We start from the raw sequence: 18545 nt of genomic DNA, 5'->3' as shown, positions 1-18545 counted from the left end.
CTGGAGTTGGGAATAAAGCTGATGAACTACTGACCCCTATTGTGAACTTTTAACGTGCACGTGCCGTTGAATGTTGGATAAATTGTTGCACAAGTATATTGTTAGGTTAAAAAAAAAATTATGAACTTTTAACCTGCAGGTGTCGTAGAAGGTTACAGAAAGTGTGGTGATAAAATAGGTTGAACTTGTGACCTGCATGTGGTGCAGAATAATGAGTAGCTTTTCGGAAGGAAAATTCAAACTTAACCAATGGAGGTAAGTTTTGGAATGTCGTTGAAGGAATGAAGTATTCTGATTTGTTCTTTACATGTATTTATGTGTGGAGCGACAGAGAAATTGTGCCATTCCTGGTTTCATTCTTTATGAAGTCGGTGCTTTACATGTACTATGTGAGAAAGAGAGAATTATATGCATGTGTGTCATTTGAAATCTGGATAACAACCTCAAAGGTGAGTTAGAAATGAACAAGGTGTGTTATGTGTTTTATAGTATTGATTAAGTATTTGAGGTGATGTTTTTAATTTTGAAAGTATTTTTTATTTCAAAGTAATAAAGTGTTAGTAAAGTGTGGTGTTCGATATTGGTTATGAAATATGCATAAAATTTGAGCTGTTGTTATATAAGTATTTTATATATGTTTAGGAATTTTTCACAGAGAAGAAGTGTAGATTGTCATCTTCATAGGACTGTATTATTTTGAAAATGAGGTACAGCGTTAATTTGAGTTTGTGATGTATTTGGAGAGATAAAGAAAATGTTGCATATTTGCAACTGATACTTTTTGTGGAAATAGTGGGGTGGGGGGTGGTGGTAGGAGACGTATGTGTTATTAAGTTAAAAGGGATAAAACCAAATGCAGAAATGTTATGTGGGCAGGTTGTGGTCCTATTTTTGACACTGAGAGGTAGGTTTGAATGTAAGTCAGGGTAGGTTGTTGTACAGTGGGGCCGTGTACAGTGTTTGGAGATTACATGGAGAGGAGATGGAGATAGGAAAAGTGATACGTTCCTTTTATATGTACGCATAGTTTGAATCATGTGATCCTAAGTTGAGATATCATAAGAATATGGTTTCTGGTTTGCATTTGGGTATAGTTAATAGTTTTTGTAGTTCCTGAATAGTGAATAATAAAAAGGTAGATATACTAAAATATATGGTAGTAAACATATTGATTATTGTCTGTTCTTATGAAATAGAAGTAGTTGGGGAGTGCTTCTTTAGAAGAGATATTTTATAAATGTGTGAGAGATAAAAAAATGTAAATGTGCGGTATATCTTCTGTATGACTTTGTTGACATTAGAGAACTACATGTGATTATAAGTGATACTATTTGTCAGGCTGTGTTGCTGTGGCAGATATATGTAGGTGTTGAAGTGGTTCATGTTTTGCTGATGGTGAGCTTCACTATCCCTTTTCTGTTTGATTTTGTACTGTTAAGCAAGGGTGTGGGTGGGGGTGGGGGAGGTAGTTATGTTGCTCTTTGAAAAACAAAATATAGTAACGTGGAGATGTGGAGGTACTAAAGGTGATGTAGTACCACTGGGAGCACTTATAAAGTGCCATATGGCATGGTATATGTTTTACCTGCAAATTTGCATGTTTTAATATGTTTTGCTGATGAGCTTTTCGGGAGACATCTGTTGAAATTAAGCCTCTGTATGGCTATAGTGGCACTTCTACGTTTGTGGGGCTCTTTCCTATATTGCGTAAAGTTAAGCAAGGGTGGGTGTTGAGGTGGTGTGGTGGTATGGTGTATGTGTGAGTTGCAAATTTGCATGTTCAATAGTTTTTGCTGATAAGTGTTCCGGTAGACACATGTTAGAATTAAGCCTGTGTATGGGTATAGTGGCGCTACTAGGAATGGGGGGTTTCTGTTTGATTTCTAATGTTAACCAAGGGCGGGGGTGGGGGTGGGGGTGGGGTTGGGAGAGGTAGTTATGTTGCTGTTTGAAATACAGAATATAGTAACGTGGAGCTGTGGAGCTACTAAAGGTGATGTAGTACCACTGGGAGCATTTATAAAGCACCTTATGGCATGGTATATGTTTTATCCGAAAGTTTGCATTTTTTAATATGGTTTGTTGATGAGCTTTCCAGGAGACATATGTTGAAGTTAAGGCTGTGTATGTTTGAGTTGCAAAATTGTAAGTTTTAATAGCTTTTGCTGATGAGCGTTCCGGCAGACACCTGTTGACATAAAGTCTATCTATGTCTATAGTGGCGGTAACAGGAGTGCAGGGGCTCGTTGTTTGATTTCGTAAGGTTAAGCATGGTATGGGTGGGGGTGGGGGATGTGCGTATGTTGCTGATTATAAGACGGACATTTGTAACGGGTATGTGTTGTTAGCAAAGGTAATGTAGTTTCACTGGGCCCATTTATTAACCGTGCTATGGTATTGGTTAAGTTTTTTCCACAAATTTGCATGTTTGAATACTTTTTGTTGATAAGTGTTCCGGCACACACCTATTAAAATTAAGCCTGTGTATGGGTATAGTGGCGCTACTAGGAATGATGGGGGTTTCTTTTTTAATTTGTACGGTTAAGGAAGGGCGTGGGTAGTTGTGGGTGTGGGGGAGGTGGGTATATTTCTGATTAAAACACAGAATATAGTAACGTGCAGATATCGAGCTAATAAAGGTGATGTAGTACCACTGGGAGAACTTATAAAGTGCCCTATGGCATGGTATATGTTTTACTCGCAAATGTGCATGTTTTAATATGCTTTGCTTATGAGGGTTTCAAAAAGTGGGGGTGCTCTAAGAGGGGGGCAAAGCTCGTAAAGGGGTGTGGGCTATGCAAGTTGGGCCGTGGTCTAAATCAAGATAAGTATCATTGTGTGCTTTAGAAAATCCTCTCCAATTATCCTATGTTTGGACAAAAACATTCTTTAAAGGATTTCCCTTCCTTCTACAATGTTGGTAACGTAGCGTGATGTCTCCACTTCTCAGTAGTGAGCAAAATAAGCATGCGTACATCGATGTGCATGCTCTCACTGCAGTGCAATAAAAAAATCAGAAATTGACTATGTTTGCGAGGGCCGAAAATAAAATTGACTATGTTTGCGAGGGCTGAAAATAAAGCCTGCTAGAGACTCTTTTGAGGCTCCTTGAAAATAAGTGCTGGTCCTCAGACCCGGCCCAGTTAAAGCCCAGCATTCATCTATCCTAAGCACTGCCTCATCCAACCATCTTTTAATTGATGCATACATTCCTACTTATATACACACATACATCTGTTCCTGCACTTATCTTAAGCATCTATGAGCGCACTCGCCTATTGTAAGCACTGTGTCATTCATGCAGCCATACGCCTATATATCCATAGATACATCTGTCCCATAACCATCCTAAGCATCTATCAGTCCACCAGTCTATCGTAAGTACTGGTCCCTGTATTCATTAATCCTTCCATTCATACATTGATACATCCATCTATGTATATATGCATTGATGCATCTGGTCATGCATCCACTCACCTTTTATTCAACTATACGTTCTTATTTTAGGGCATCTTCTGCCCCCGATTCTAAATAGGACTTATTATACTCATCCATCCAGCCTGTTAAGGGGTCAAAAAGGTTTGCGAAAAGCATTGACAGGCAGATTATTTTATAAAGTAAAACAAAGCTTTGACTTGCTCTTTGTGGAGCATAATTCACCATCCTTCTGTGGTGGTGTTTTAAAGAAAGGTACATATAGCGGAAGAAATGTAAAGGAGCTTTTAAGTGTAAGATGTTAATTTAGAAACATAACGTTTTGTCGAGTTGTATATAGGTACACTATTTAAAAGTGCCTGTGACTGACAGATACTGAATACCTGTATTTCTTACATTTGAGAAAGTATACCAGAGAGGTAATTTGGGGTGGTGAGAACCTTGATTTCTATATTTCCATGTGAAGTACAGTATAGGAATATAAAAGTAAGTGGAAAGATTTTATGTTCATATTAAAGAGGGGGTGTGAGAACTAAGTGAGGCAGGCAAAGCATGTGTTTTCGTAGCCCTAAAACAAGAGAATGTGTAAGGTCAGAGCAGGTTTGTGCTGCAGTTGCTTGCTTGTGGTCGTTTCAAGAGACGCAACCAGAGCGAAATTTTGGGGGAGCCTAATTTTTACAGCAATAGGCAGAGTGGGGATGTAGGGGCTGTAAAAAGGGGTGAAAAAGAACAGAGTCTTCTTTTCCCAAAAATTATATTTTGAAAACCTGTGAAGTACTCGGGTGCGGCTGTGTGTGTGCGCTCTGGAAGCTGTTTGTGACAGTCCGCGGCAATGGGCGATGCGCGCCTGGTGGTGTGTTTGCTAATTACCCCACGATGATGTTGCTCCTGCGTTGCTAAAAGAGAAGGGAAATTCTGAGAGAAAAAGTGTCTTTATAGAGGATTTCCCTTCTCCTACAATGCGAGTCACCTGGCATGATGTCTGCACTTCTAAGTAGTGAGTAATGTGCATGCTCTCACAGTCTCACTGCAGTGCAATAAAAAAAAAAAGGGATGAGGTTTGCGAGGTCCGAAAGTAGACCCCCCCTTTCGAGGCCACCTAAAATAAAGTGCTGTTGCTCAGACACCCACAGACACCCCTGCACTTAAAACTGGGGGGGGCAGTGTTATGTTTGGAAAGTTGTAGATAAAACTGTAGGCTAATAATGGTAATTTTTGTGTGTACTTTATTGTTGATAATATCATCTTAAGTACATAAATTAAAACATTTTAAAAATACTATCTATAAAGTTGTCTGTGGTGGGTTGCAGAGAGAGTGGTGTGGGGTGGTGGGGTGTGGCGGAGAGGTGAAAAGTATGAAGTAGTGCAGTTCCAAATAAATTGTAAAGGTGTTTGTAAATAATTAAATAAGTACTTGCTGTATGTTCTATGGCACTACTTGCCATGTTAGTGCTGCTCTGTCGTGTTCAATCACGTTGCAACACTGGGTGTGGAAGTCGTTAGTGAAAGTTTTGTAATTGTATGTTATAATTTTAACATAGTGAACAAATGTGTAAAATTATTGAATCTATTTTTTTTTAAAGAAAATTATTTCGTTTTGATTAAAATTTGGAAATGCCAAGAAGAAGTAAAAAAAAAGAAAAGAGAAGAAACATATATATGTGTGCAAAAGGCAAAAGTTTGTATTTGGAAAAAATGGGAGTAGTACAGAAAAACTTTGTTCTACTATAAGAACAAGATGAAAAAAGGATCACACAAGAGGAAAAATAGGAATTTTTCAAGTAAGGTGAAGCAGAGTTCAATTTCAAATACCAGGAAAAGGAAAGATGATAAAGAAATAGTATCTGTTACTCGGAGACAAAAGTAGTTTCATGAAAATCGTCAGAGACTTTTTCGATCTACAGTGATTCAGAATTCAATGAAAGAATGCTTCAGATATAAAAGTAATATTTTTGAATTGAAAGAGAAACGGCGTATTGAAAGTATAGTGGATAGTGCTTTCCATTTAAAACAGAAGTTATTCATTGTGATTTTGAAGAGAAAGTATGAAACAGAACATTAAGTTGTTACAAGGACTAGATCTATGTCACGTAAGAAATTATACTGAGAAGTATGGGCATTCTCTGGCTTGTCTTTGAAGAAAAGTTTGTAAAAGTGTTTTTTATCTGTTGAGGATTTTAGCAGTATGGTGTTCAGAAATGCAAAAGTTTGTGAGGAAAGTGTACTATGTAAAAAGTTCTGCATTATTTTTAAGTGAACTGAGTACAAGTCTTTTATATGCTTCTTTATTAGTTGTTCAAAAAAAGTGTGATGATATTGAAATGCAATATTTTGGTTCAGAGGAGCAGTTCATAGAACGTGAAAGTTTGACAATTACAGATGTTGGAGGAGATGGGAAAGTGATTAGCACTGATCAGTTTGAAGAAGAAATTGGAAAATTTTATGTAGTGTGGTGTGAAATACGAGACTATGTTTGTGTTTGTTGTCGACATACTGATTATAAAAGTCAAAGTAGGAATGTTGATTTGTATTTGAAAAGTGAAAAGGAGGAGGAGGAGCCTAGCGCGCATCCAAGATGGTCGCGTGAGCACAGGGCTCCCCGGACCCTTTCTGCTCCTCGGAATATATCCTGAGACTATCCTGATTTGGTTTGTGGAATCTGGGAGATGAAGACCAGCTGATCTTATATCTCTTTTTAAAACTCTAATCGGACCTGGGAATCCTGAGTTGTCGTCGTCGGAACTTTTGGGACCCACCCGACGGAGGTGGCCGGGGTGAAGGTGACCCGTGGGGCCGGGCTGCAATTGAACAACAGCGGCCTCAGCGCGGTGCCAGTTGCCGATTCAGCACTTTCGGTTTCGGTTTTGGCCTTCAGGAGATCAGCTGGCGTGCGTGCTCAAGGTGGCGAGGTGCCTCCTGGGCCTCTGCCCGAGGCTTGCTTCCATCTGCTACTGGTGGGCCTAACGCCTCCGACCCCTACACCGACAGTTTGTGGTCCTTTTGCTGGCGCCCGCACACCTCTTGATCGGAGGTCCCATTGAGAGACTGCGCTCACATGGCGGGCAAAGGGGGTCCGGAGGGGCGCAAGACCAAGGCTTCTCTGCGCGGGGGGGCGGTCCAGAGCAACAACATGGACCGCTACACCCAGGGCAGGGGGTCCCCTGGCGCTGCTGGCCTCTCCCCGGATGCTGCAGGGGGAGGCACGACCGTCTCTGCGGAACCTTCCCTGCAGGACATTATGGGCGCCATCGAGGGCATCAGGGAAACCATCGCGACGCAATATGAGGCCCTGGCCCGTAAGATCGACACTGTCGCGATCGATGTCACCCTGATTCGGGCCGACCTCTCCAAAACTAACGAGAGGGTCCAGGCCCTTGATACACGGACCTCCACCCTGGGTGCGGAGGTGTCGGATCTGCGGGCCGCGCTTGGGGACATTAGAGTGGTCAACGACCATATGGCCCGGCGGCTTGAGGACTTCGAGGGACGGGCCCGACGCAACAACATCCGCATCATTGGTGTACCGGAGTCCTCCGACAGCCGCCCGGTGGACCTCGTGGTCGAGGAACTTATCATGCAACAGCTGTCCCCGGCTGGCCTAAGCAAATTCTTCGCCGTGGAGCGGGCCCATCGAGTGCCGGGCGGCCGGCCGCGGCCGGGGGCCCCCCCGAGGCCTATCGTGGCTAAACTGTTCCACTACAGGGACCGCGACGCTATTCTGCAGGCTTCACGGACCCGTGGCCCGGTCCGCTACGAGAACTCGACCATCAATTTTTATCCGGACTTCACGCAACTGGTCCAGAAACAGCGGATGGGATTCCAAGGGGTGAAGCGCCGTCTCCGCGAGCTAGGCCTGAAGTATTCGATGATCTACCCGGCGAAACTACGAGTGGAGCATGGAGAGCGGACAGCCTTTTTTGACTCTCCTGTGGCCGCAAGTGACTGGCTGGACTCGCTGCCGGACGGGGGTGGCCGGCCCGGGCCCTCTGGGGGCACCGCAGGTGACGGGTCCCCTTAGACTGACATTTGGTCCTTGCTTTTGCGGTTTTGCACTGTACAGTTGGGTCTTACTCCTTTGCGTACTGTGTCTTACCAGGACCCGTGAGGGGTGCGGGCGGGTTCGGGTCCCTTTCCTCCTCCGGGGTCTTTTTGTAGAATGGGGTTAGTGGGGCGACAGGCACACTGCAAGTTGGGGGGGGTCTTTGGCCCGCAGGGGTGCAGGGTGGGGGGAGTTGGACTTGGGGTGGGGTTGGGGGGGAAGAGGGGTTGTTTTGTTGTGTGTTTTTGGTTTACAGGGCGAGGTATTGATTTTTGTCCATATTTGGGAACTGTGCGGCGGGCTGGGGGCCTCTTGATCTATTGGAGGGGATGGGGGGAGACGGGTTGAGGCTTATGTCATGGAACGTCAATGGGTTGGGGGACCGTATTAAGCGGGGTGTTGTACTGCAATATTTGCGTCGTTTGACTCCTGATGTGGTGTTTCTCCAGGAGACGCATTTGGTCGGCAATGTTTGCCATGCGATGAACAGGGGGGGATACCGCCTCGTAGCCCATTCTGGTTTCACAACTGGCTCCAGGGGGGTGGGCATTCTCCTGCGAACCTCCCTTCCGGTGGAGATCACGAGGATAGTCTCGGATGACAGAGGGCGCTATGTGTGTTTGTTTGGGAGGTGGGAGGGGCAGCCCCTTACCCTGGTTTCAGTCTACGTCCCCCCGGGCCTCCAGAACTCCACCTTTATTGACTTGGGTCGAATGCTGCTTGACCTTCCGGACGGCCTCCTGCTCATGGGCGGGGACTTTAATTCTGTGGTTTCGGGTGAACTGGATCGTCACCCACCAAGGACCCTCCCCGCTGCCCAGTCATGGCTGGGTGGGATGTTGGAGACCTTCGGCTTGGTGGATAGTTGGAGACTAATGCATCCGACCCAGTGTCAGTTCACCTTTCATTCGGGGGCGCATGGGAGTCTCTCCAGGTTAGACTACTTCCTTATGCCCGCGGCGCAGACTGGTAGGATTCGAGAGGTCAGACACCTGGCGCGTGGTATCTCCGACCATTCTCCGCTGTGGCTTCTCTTTGACACCGGGTCGCGGTCCGCAGGGCGGATAGCTCCCATTAACCCCTGGTACTTGCGGGACCCTGTGACTCGTGACAGCCTGGTTAAGGCCATGGACCAATACTTCAGTGAAAACGAGGGGTCGGTGTCGTCTGCGTTGTCCCTTTGGGAAGCCTTTAAAGCTGTGATACGCGGACACGCCCTCGCCCAAATAGTGGTGGCCAAGAAGGTTAGGAGCGAGGCGGTGGTGAAGCTGGAGACTGACATCTCGGGGCTGGAGTCGGCCTTGGAGGCGAATGTTACTCCGGACGGGCTGCATGCCCTTAGCCTGAAACAGTTTGAATATAGGTCCCTGGTCACTGACGCGGCCAAAACTATGTATAGGGAGCAGCAGGGCCGATTGTATGACGCGGGGGACAAGGCGGGCAAGTTGATTGCGTGGCTGGACAAAAAGGAGAGAGTGAATCGTGTGGTCCCCGAGTTGCGTGCTGCGGATGGTGTGTGTGTGACTGAGCCGGATGAGATTGTGGAATGTTTCGCTGACCACCTCCGGGCGGTGTACTCCCCGGTGACTGACAGGGATGAGGATGACTCTCGCCTCCTACTGAGAGATATTGCTCTGCCCGGCCTGTCCGTTGAGGACCGGGAGCGGCTGGACGCCCCCTTGTCGTCGGATGAAATAGCGACCGCGATTCGTTCCCTTCGCTCGGGCAAGGCTATGGGTCCTAACGGTCTGCCCATTGAACTATACAAATTGCGTCCTGATAAGCTTGCGCCCTTCCTCAGCCGCATGTTCCGCGACTCTCTTGCGGCGGGTTCCCTTCCGGCCGACCAGCGCTTGGCCACTATAGTCGTTATCCCCAGGGAGGGCAAGCCGCGAGACCGCTGTACTTCTTACCGGCCTATTTCACTGCTCAATGCGGAGCCTAAAATCCTGGCGAAAGTCCTGGCCAATCGATTGTTGAGTGTCGTGTGCGACCTTATACATCCGGACCAATGCGGCTTTATTCCGCACCGCAACACCGCTCTTAACTTGCGGCGTCTTCACGGTGCCCTTGCCAGGGCGGAGTTCCTCTCCGAACCGGCCGTGCTGGTTTCTTTGGATGCCACGATGGCCTTTGACACTATTGAGTGGCCATTCCTCTGGGCCGTCTTGGATAAATTCGGCTTTGGAGAGGGATTTATTGGCTGGGTGAGGCTCCTTTACACGGGACCCATGGCTCAAGTGGTGGTGAATGGGCGGGTCTCTCGGCCCTTTGCCCTTGGCAGGGGCACGAGGCAGGGGTGCCCGTTGTCCCCGTTGCTTTTTGCTCTCGCCCTGGAGCCACTCGCTGCCTGGCTCCGTTGGGAGCCCTCGCTTAGAGGGATCCGGTGGGGCCCGGGCTTTGAAGATCGGGTCTCGCTGTATGCGGACGACATTCTCCTGTATCTCACCTCACCACGGCAGTCGCTCAACGTCCTCTTTGACGTTCTGACCTCCTTTGGGAACAATTCGGGTCTCACGATCAATTGGTCTAAATCCTGCGTTTATCCCATCTCTGGTGGTCCTCCTCTCCTGCCGCCTCGGCTCCCGATTCAGATATCTCTGAGCGGCTTTAAGTACCTGGGGATATACGTTTCGCTGGACCCGGCGGCTCGCTATGAGCAGAATCTCCTGCGTCCACTTCGGCGACTGCGGGAGGACACGGCCCGGTGGTGCAGGCTGCCCCTGTCCCCGCTGGGTCGGGCCGCGCTGTTCAAAATGATGTCCCTTCCCAGGTTCCTCTATGCACTCCAGAACTCCTTCGACGTTATCCCAGTGGCCTACTTTCGGGAGGTGGAGAGCCTGCAGAGGAGACTGGTGTGGGACGGGCGGGCGCGTATTGCTCTTGCCAAGCTCACTCTCCCCTGGTATGACGGGGGCATCGCGCTTCCTGACATTCGCAGGTACTATTGGGCCTCGCAGCTATCTGCCATTAACCACGCCACGTATGCGCCCGGCTTGAATCCGGCGTATGAGATGGACAGGTTCCTGCTTCCCGGCGGGAACTACAACAGGGCACTTTATTCCCGCCTGGCTGGCCGGACCCTTACGGGTCCTACTAAGATTGCTGTGCGGACCTGGAGGGCTGCCACTGCGGCCATGGGCTGGAGTGAGCGATTAACATGTGCTACTCCCTTGTTTGCCTCCGACCGCCTGGGCAGCTTGTGGACCACGAAGGGGTTTGACCAGTGGGACACGATTGGTATCAGCAAAGTGGGAGACCTGTGGCACAAGGGCGCGGTCAAGACTTTCGCGGTGCTCCAGGCAGAATACGAGCTGACCGACAGGGAGTTCTTCCGCTACGCCCAGGTTCGACACGCCCTGCTCTCGGTCTTCGGGGAGGGGACCAAGATCCCTGTTTCCTCGCCCCTCGAGGACCGCATACTTGACGGACATGTCCCTGATAGTACTATTTCTTTAATTTATAAAAAATTAATTAATCACCGGGCGGACCTTTTTGTGCGCCTTCGGGAGGCTTGGACTGGGGATGGGGTGGAATTGGACGACGAAGATTGGCAGTCTGCCCTGTCGTCCCCCAAGGAGGTTGCCATTCCGGCTCGTCTCCGGTTGGTACAGCTCAAGATTCTCCACCGGGTGTATGTGACGGGTCCGCGCTTGGTCTCGATGGGATTTTCCGACGACGGGCTCTGTAAGCGAGGCTGTGGGCTCAGCGCCACCTTTCTTCATATCCTTTGGGAGTGCCGCGAGGTGGCGGACTACTGGCGCCGGGTCCACACGGTTATGGGACAGGTCACTGGGGTTGTGCTGCTGCCGGAGGTGCGTCGCTGTGTCCTGAATGTGTGGGAGCCCAATGACTACAGCGCGGCTCAGACTCGGTGGGCGGCCCTAGGGAACATGATTGCCAAGAGGGACATAGCGCAACTTTGGGGCGCTCAACGGCCGCCCACCGTGTCAGTGTGGAAGGAGAATATGGACTGGTGTATGTTTAGGGAGAAGACAGTGTATGTGGCCCGTGGCAAGCCGGGGGCATGGGGTAGCATTTGGGGGCAATGGAACGTGTATCGCGGAGGCATCTGTACGCCCCCCCTGGTAGACACTGATATCGCCATGTCCCCCTGACCCTTGATGGCTCCTGGCGCCTTTTGGAACAACTACATATGGACGTTCATCTCCCTTGACCCCCTCCCCCCCCCCTCCGTCCCCGGCCTCCCGGTACTCCTCTCTTTAGCGGATTGCTCAATTGTCCTGACTGGAGTTTCCCGGGGGGAGCCTGATCCGCACTGGTTTCCCTCATAACTCGCCTTTTGTTCTTTATTGTTTTTCTTTCTGTTTTTGTGATTGTTGGACTTACGCTTCCTGTTCCTCGAGAACTATCTGGAGCCACTGCGGGGCAGCGCCCTGGGAACTGATTGTAGCCTTGATATGTGTAGATTTCCTTCTGTACCTAGCGGCCGGCCCGGGTGGTTGTAGGCCCGTACTTGTAACCGAATTATTGTTCAATAAAAACTTTTTCAAAAAAAAAAAAAAAAAAAAAAAAGAAAAGTGAAAAGGAGAACAATGTTAACTGGGTAGAATTTACAATTTACTTGTTGGTGGAAGGTCAATTTAAGTTAAGTAGTGATCAACGTATATGTAAATATTGTTATAACAAATCAGAAGAGGACAAAATGCCTTTTAGAGCAGTACATAATATCTTAGAATTAGTAGCTATTCCGGAGGAACTAGCAGGATTGAATACATATGAGTCTGTTCTAATTTAATGTGTTAATTCTTTTCAAACTATAATTCGGATGGAGCCTAAAACATGTAAACTGTCACCAACAGACTTGCAAAGAGGTTTGAAGGAAGAGTGGTGTACTTACCTTTGGGTTTTAAGAAAAATATTGCTGGAGGGAAAGAGTTAAATTAGGCAGTAGTCATTCTAGTAAATGTTGTAGTAACAAAAAGTCGGAAAATATGGAAAGATTTTGTGGGTGTTAATAAAGTTGGAAAGGCTACCTTATATCTTATAGAGAACAATATTTATTACAAAACTGTAAATGTGGGTGAACAGGTAATAAGCTTAGAAGATGAATCTTGTTGATCAATATTCTGAAGCTGCAATTGGTACATGTGGATCATTATACCGTCCACCTTCTCCTGTAGGAAGCAGCTGTGGAAAATAATGACTTTCCAAGATTTTCTCCCATACACTTATTGGAGTTTCCTGCGCTTTTTTCATTTCAAATAACTCAATGCTGCTTCCTATTACTTCATTTGAATGCAAAGGACATATTGTGTAATGTTCATAAATATCTTCAGTCCTTGACTTGTCCACTCTCTCTATTTGACCACTTGAAATTTCAGATTATATTCCAAAAATATTAAATTTTGACGTATTTCACCTTTATATTTGAAAGTGATCTGTCTTCTTTGTCATATGCAGTGAACCACATACTTAAAACTAAAGTTCATCAATAAGTTCTTTCTGTGAAAGTAATTGTGGAGAAACTTCAAGAAAGAGATGAAAATTTAGAAGGACACTTAATCAATTTGCTGGCATGTCAACGTGTAACAAATGAGTATTGGTATTGTTGTCATGAAGAACTCAAGTGTATGTTACGGAACGTAAGTACAAGAACATAGTTTGTCTCACTTAGCTGTGCAGAGTATGAATGGGAAGATTTGTTTGACTTTCTAAGAGAAGCGAATTCCAATATAACAAATGTTGAAATAAAGACTCGTGGTGAACTGTGTTCATTGGATCCTGTATATGTGTGCAGATATTGTAATGATAGGTTTCAACCGATAATGTCTTTTATCTGCAATAAAAAGAATACAGCTCTTGGAGAGGTTACCGATTTCTTTTGGAGAAAGGAGTATCAAGCAAGAGGTGCACCTCATATACATATGCTACTATGCATCAAGGAGGAACCTAAATTTGGAAATGATTCTGATGAAACAGTATTGTCTTTCATTGAATAGTATGTTACATGTGAGATATGAAGAGAAGGAGATAGAAGCTTGAGATAGCAAGTTTTACGTTTCCAAAGTCACAGTTGTTGAAAGTATTGCAGAAGAAACTATAGCTTTAAAGGAAAATTTTACACCAGATATCGGTTTGGTTTCTCCTGTCCAGTCATTTGTAAAGGAAGAGTAAATTATTTTTTTTCTTCTGTAAGGCATACAATAACTCTGAAATCTCGAAAGAATAACTATAAGTTAAAAAGAAGAGAAGTGTCAATGTATATCAATGATTACAATCCAGTCATTTTAAAAATGTGGAATGCGAACATGGACATTCAGTATGTTGCAGATAACTCAATTGCTGTTGCATGTTACATTACATCGTACATAACACAATCAGAAAAAATAGAGATGAAAGAACTGTGGGAAGAAATTACACAAGAGAAAAGCCTTAGTAAAGAATTGTACAGCTTTACTTTGAAAATGCTTTTCCACCGAGAAATTGGATTGTATGGATGTTCAGACTGATTGTGCTCTTCAAGTTTAAATTCAAAGTCACGAGGAATCATTTGGGTAAGTTTAGGTCTTGCCTGCAAACGAAATGGAGTCTTGAAATGATTTGAAGAAATTGAAGAATTAGCAGTAAATGAAGCAGACAGTACAGACAATCTTAAAACTAATATGTTGGACACGTACTAACCGAAAAGGAGTCAACATCTGGGACAGCTATGTCTGTATGAAGTACTTCAGCATTGCAGCTTGAAATGTTAAAGAGAATGTAAAAGAAAGAAAATATGCAGTAGTTGGATGTCATGGTTGTTTAGTAGAACATGCAGAGTAATCTCATAAACCACAAGAAGGTTAGATGTGAAAGTTTAGATAAGGGAGAATTTTACTATTTTGCACTTCTGCAACTGTTTAATTCATGGTGTAGTGAAAGTGAATTATTTGGAGACTTTGACTGTTACAAAGATTTTTGTAATACATGTAAAAGTAGCGTTGCATGTACAATTTTTGTTATATATTTAAAAATGTTGAATGATGAAGTTGAACAGAAAAAGACTATTACAGCTGAAATTAGTAATAAAAGTTCTCAAGATAGTGAAACTAGTGGTCCATGTAGTCACGATCTTCTTGGACGAGCAATACTGGAAAATGAAGAAGCCATTGCTATGCATGAAATTTAAATTGCAATGCAGTACAACAGATCCGAACAGTGAAATGAGGTCTTGATTGTATGATTGAGGATGTCAGAAGTTAAAGTCTGTGATAATTTCTGTGTACCCCCTCTGACCAGGTGCAAACTCTAGGCCCCAACAATGGAATGGCGTCTTGACCCCAGAATGGAAGATGTTACAACTGCATCAGAGAGTGGAGATGAAGGTACTCCCTTCGACCAGGTGCAACTAACTCTAGGTACCAACAGTGGAACGGTGTCTTGATTCCACCATGGATGATGTCCGATATTACCTGCTGCTTGTTTTTCGCAGAACTCACTCTGTTGAGGTGCATCAGACTCTGTGCTTCCATAGCTAACTGCTGTACAGGATTATTGGGGTTGGTTGAGTGTAGTCACTGGAGTACACCATGGTACAGCAGGCCTGAATACTGAAACAGGGTTTTGATTCTATTATTGAGGATGTCAGAAGTTAAAGTCTGTGTTTATTTCTGTGTACCAACTTCGACCAGGTGCAACCAGCTCTAGGTCCTAATAGTGGAACGGTGTCTTGATCCCAGAAAGAAAGATGTCCAATATTACTTGTTGCTTGGTTTTCATAGAACTTCCTCCGTTAAGGTGCATCAGACACTGTGCTTCCGTAGTTAACTGTTGCACATGATTATTGTGCTTCGTTGACACCAGTCAGTGCAGTACACTGTGGTACGGCAGGTCCGAACAGTGAAACGGGGTCTTGATTCTGTGATTTAGGATGTGAGAAGTTAAAGTGTGTGATGATTTGTGGTACCCCCTCCGATGGAGTGCATCAAACTCTAGGTCCCAACAGAGGAATGGTGTCTTGATCTGACAATGAAGGATGTTAGAACTTCATCTGAGAGTGGAGATGAAGGTACTCCCTTTGACCAGGTGCAAGCAACTGTAGGTCCCAACAGTGGAACGGTGTCTTGATTCCACAATGGAAGATATCCGATATTACTTGTTGCTTGGTTTTCATAGAACTCTCTCTGTTGAAGTGCATCAGACTCGGTGTTTCCGTAGCTAACTGTTGCACAATATTATTGTGCTTGGTTGACACTAGTCGGTGGAGTACACTGTGGTACAGCAGGTCCGAACAGTGAAATGGGGTCTTGATTATATGATTGAGGATGTCCGAAGTTGAAGTTTGATATTATTTCTGTGTACCCCTTCTGATCTGCTGCAAGCAAGTCCATGCTTTCGAATTGAACAGTACATGGCTGTCAGGTGTTAATGAATAGTGAGTCTGGCCTACAATGCAGACAGAAGTGTTCACAATTCAGATTGAGTGCTGATTGTTTAATTATAGAATCCAGTAGTCAAGTAACTACAACATCCATTGGAATATACATATTATGTTTTTAGTATACTTCTTTGAAGACATTTTTAGAAATGACTTATAGGTTTAGTACAATTACTAAATTTTATTTGCAAGTGCAAAGGAACACTGAATAGTCTACACTGTAGACAGCAGAAATGGTATTTAAATTGTTTTGTTTTACTTATTGCAGATTTTTCTGCAATTTATGTTGGTGTATTTTGTTAAGAGGAAGTGAGAGAATGTATTCATGAATGTCGGTGTGAGTACTGTTTACAATTAACACTGCAGATACCAGTGTTCACAGTTCGGATCGAGTTGGTCTTGTAGATGACACAGTTCTGTAGGAAAAGACAATGCTCCAGTGCGCTCTGTCTACACCATGAATACGTATTATTACGGGCTCCAGACACACTTTTGTTGCTTCGCATACGACAAACTGTGTAGCTGAATTCCACCTTACGTAGCTGTGGGCCCTTGCTGACCGCTCTCTCTGGCTTACACTGTAGAGAGCAGTGTTCACAATTTAGATTGAGTTGCTATTGCTGGTGATGTTCTGTTGATGGCAACAGATATTACTCCAAGTACGGCCTGCCCGTCTACAGCACACATCATTGCTGATTGTTGACATGCTGAATGATTTTGATGTGGCTTTCTGAGTGCACTAAAACTGATGGACCCTTTATGATAAAATCTTTGTGTGTATTATTTCTGATCTATTAATTGTGTCTCAGTATACCATAAGTTGTGTTTCTTTTACGATAGAATATTTTTCTGTATTACTTCACATCTACTGTCCCTACCTTACTGCAGTACAAACTATTGATTCTTTTATTATTGAATGTCTGTGTGTAATCCAATGATTACTGTTGTAGTAGATGATAGCAGCAACTATTCCTTGAGGAATGGTTTACACTGACTCCACACGCAACCATCACAGACGTTACTGGATATGTGACCCTGGTAATAAAAAGGTGTCGAGCGCATGTGCTCATATACACATCCACTATCTATCTGTGTCTGTGTGTTCATTATCTATGCATGATAGTGCCCCTGGGCCTTATGATATTACATTGTGCTGTGGGCTGTGTATGTAACATTGTTACCTATGGTAGTGGGGTAAACGTCCGTTATGTAACTTGTAGGTGTATGGCTATCACAGGTGGAAGGCTACTTTACAGACCATGAATATTGATGAAGATGATGGTTGCATGTTGTGTGTAGTGTAACAGAAGTGTACATTGCAAAAAGATTAGAAAAAAGCTCTCTAAGTAGAAGAGGTGTGTCTCATCAAATGCAGTACAGAGATTGAGTAAAATGGGTGGCGTTTTCCAACTGTTACAAGAGGAAATGTTATGAACTAATGAAGTGCTTTATTTTACGGTCACATGGCAATCGCGCACCTAGTGCGCAAGGAGACTGCACCCAACGTGATTTTGAGAAAATATAATTGCTAAAATATAAGTTTATTACAGTTAGAAATATATAAATGTTTAAAATATGTTAGATTATCGCTTGCTCTCATATACACTTTAGAGTTATTTAGATATAGTTTTGAGACCAAAAAAAATGAGGGAATGGCATACACGGCGCAACACCGTACGTTTATGATGTAACATAGGGTGTGGCAGCTTGCACTCGTTGCATTCCCAACCTTTTCACCTGTTTCTAATGCCATACGGAAATTGGTCTTCAAACACTGGACCATTCTAACTGCAGGCACACTAACCATGAATCGCCCATTGTTTGCTTTCTGCAAAAGTCGCAACATAAAGGGCCATTTGGTCAGAGCAGTACTTCCCACCTCCAGGCCAGCAGCAACATTAACTGAACTATTGGGGTTTCAACCCAGTCCTTGGGCACTCTAAAAGTGGCAACTGCAGTGTTTGTGCGTTCAGTATGAAAGGTACAGAATTCACATTTAATAATGTCAAAATTACCTCAAGAAGCTTCACCAATTGTAATTCATGTAATGTGATTTATATGATTCAATGTCCTTGCCAAAAAATCTATATAGGACAAACGACACAGAAAGCACAACTCAGGATCTGCCAGCACCGAAGCCGCATTCGTTGCAAAACGCCCAATGCACCCCTTGTTGAACATTTCACTGCTGCAGGGCACAACGAAGATGACATCAAATGGACGGTCATCAGCCAGATAAAACCCCCTCCAAGAGGAGCAGACATTGGCAGTGTACTAAATAAAGAGGAATTAAAATGGATTTTGCGCACTCAGACTATTAGAGACGGACTGAACAGAAATGAAGACTGGACAACTCTACTCTGCCCCTCCTCAATGCCAAATATGTTTTACAGCCTTCTGTAATAAGTGCACTTACTTTCGTAAAACCTTAATATGTCCATAACATGTTTTTTCCTTTTTCAAAAATTGATGATAAACTCTTTTTATTGTTTGGTCATTCCACCATGTTAATTATATGTTATTTAAAATCTCTCAGAATCTCTAGTCACACAGTATCTCGCTTTTTTCCATGCCTATTCTGCCCTCTGATTTCAAACTTCCCCTCTACACACATAAGCTCACGCAAATTTTTACTTGATTTTACTTTATTTCACACCGGTTAACCTATCACATTGGTTATTTCAAATGCGC

The sequence above is a fragment of the Triturus cristatus genome, chromosome 9 (assembly GCF_964204655.1).
Source record: "Triturus cristatus chromosome 9, aTriCri1.1, whole genome shotgun sequence".
Taxonomy (NCBI): domain Eukaryota; kingdom Metazoa; phylum Chordata; class Amphibia; order Caudata; family Salamandridae; genus Triturus; species Triturus cristatus.
Note: the sequence above shows the minus strand (reverse complement) of the source record.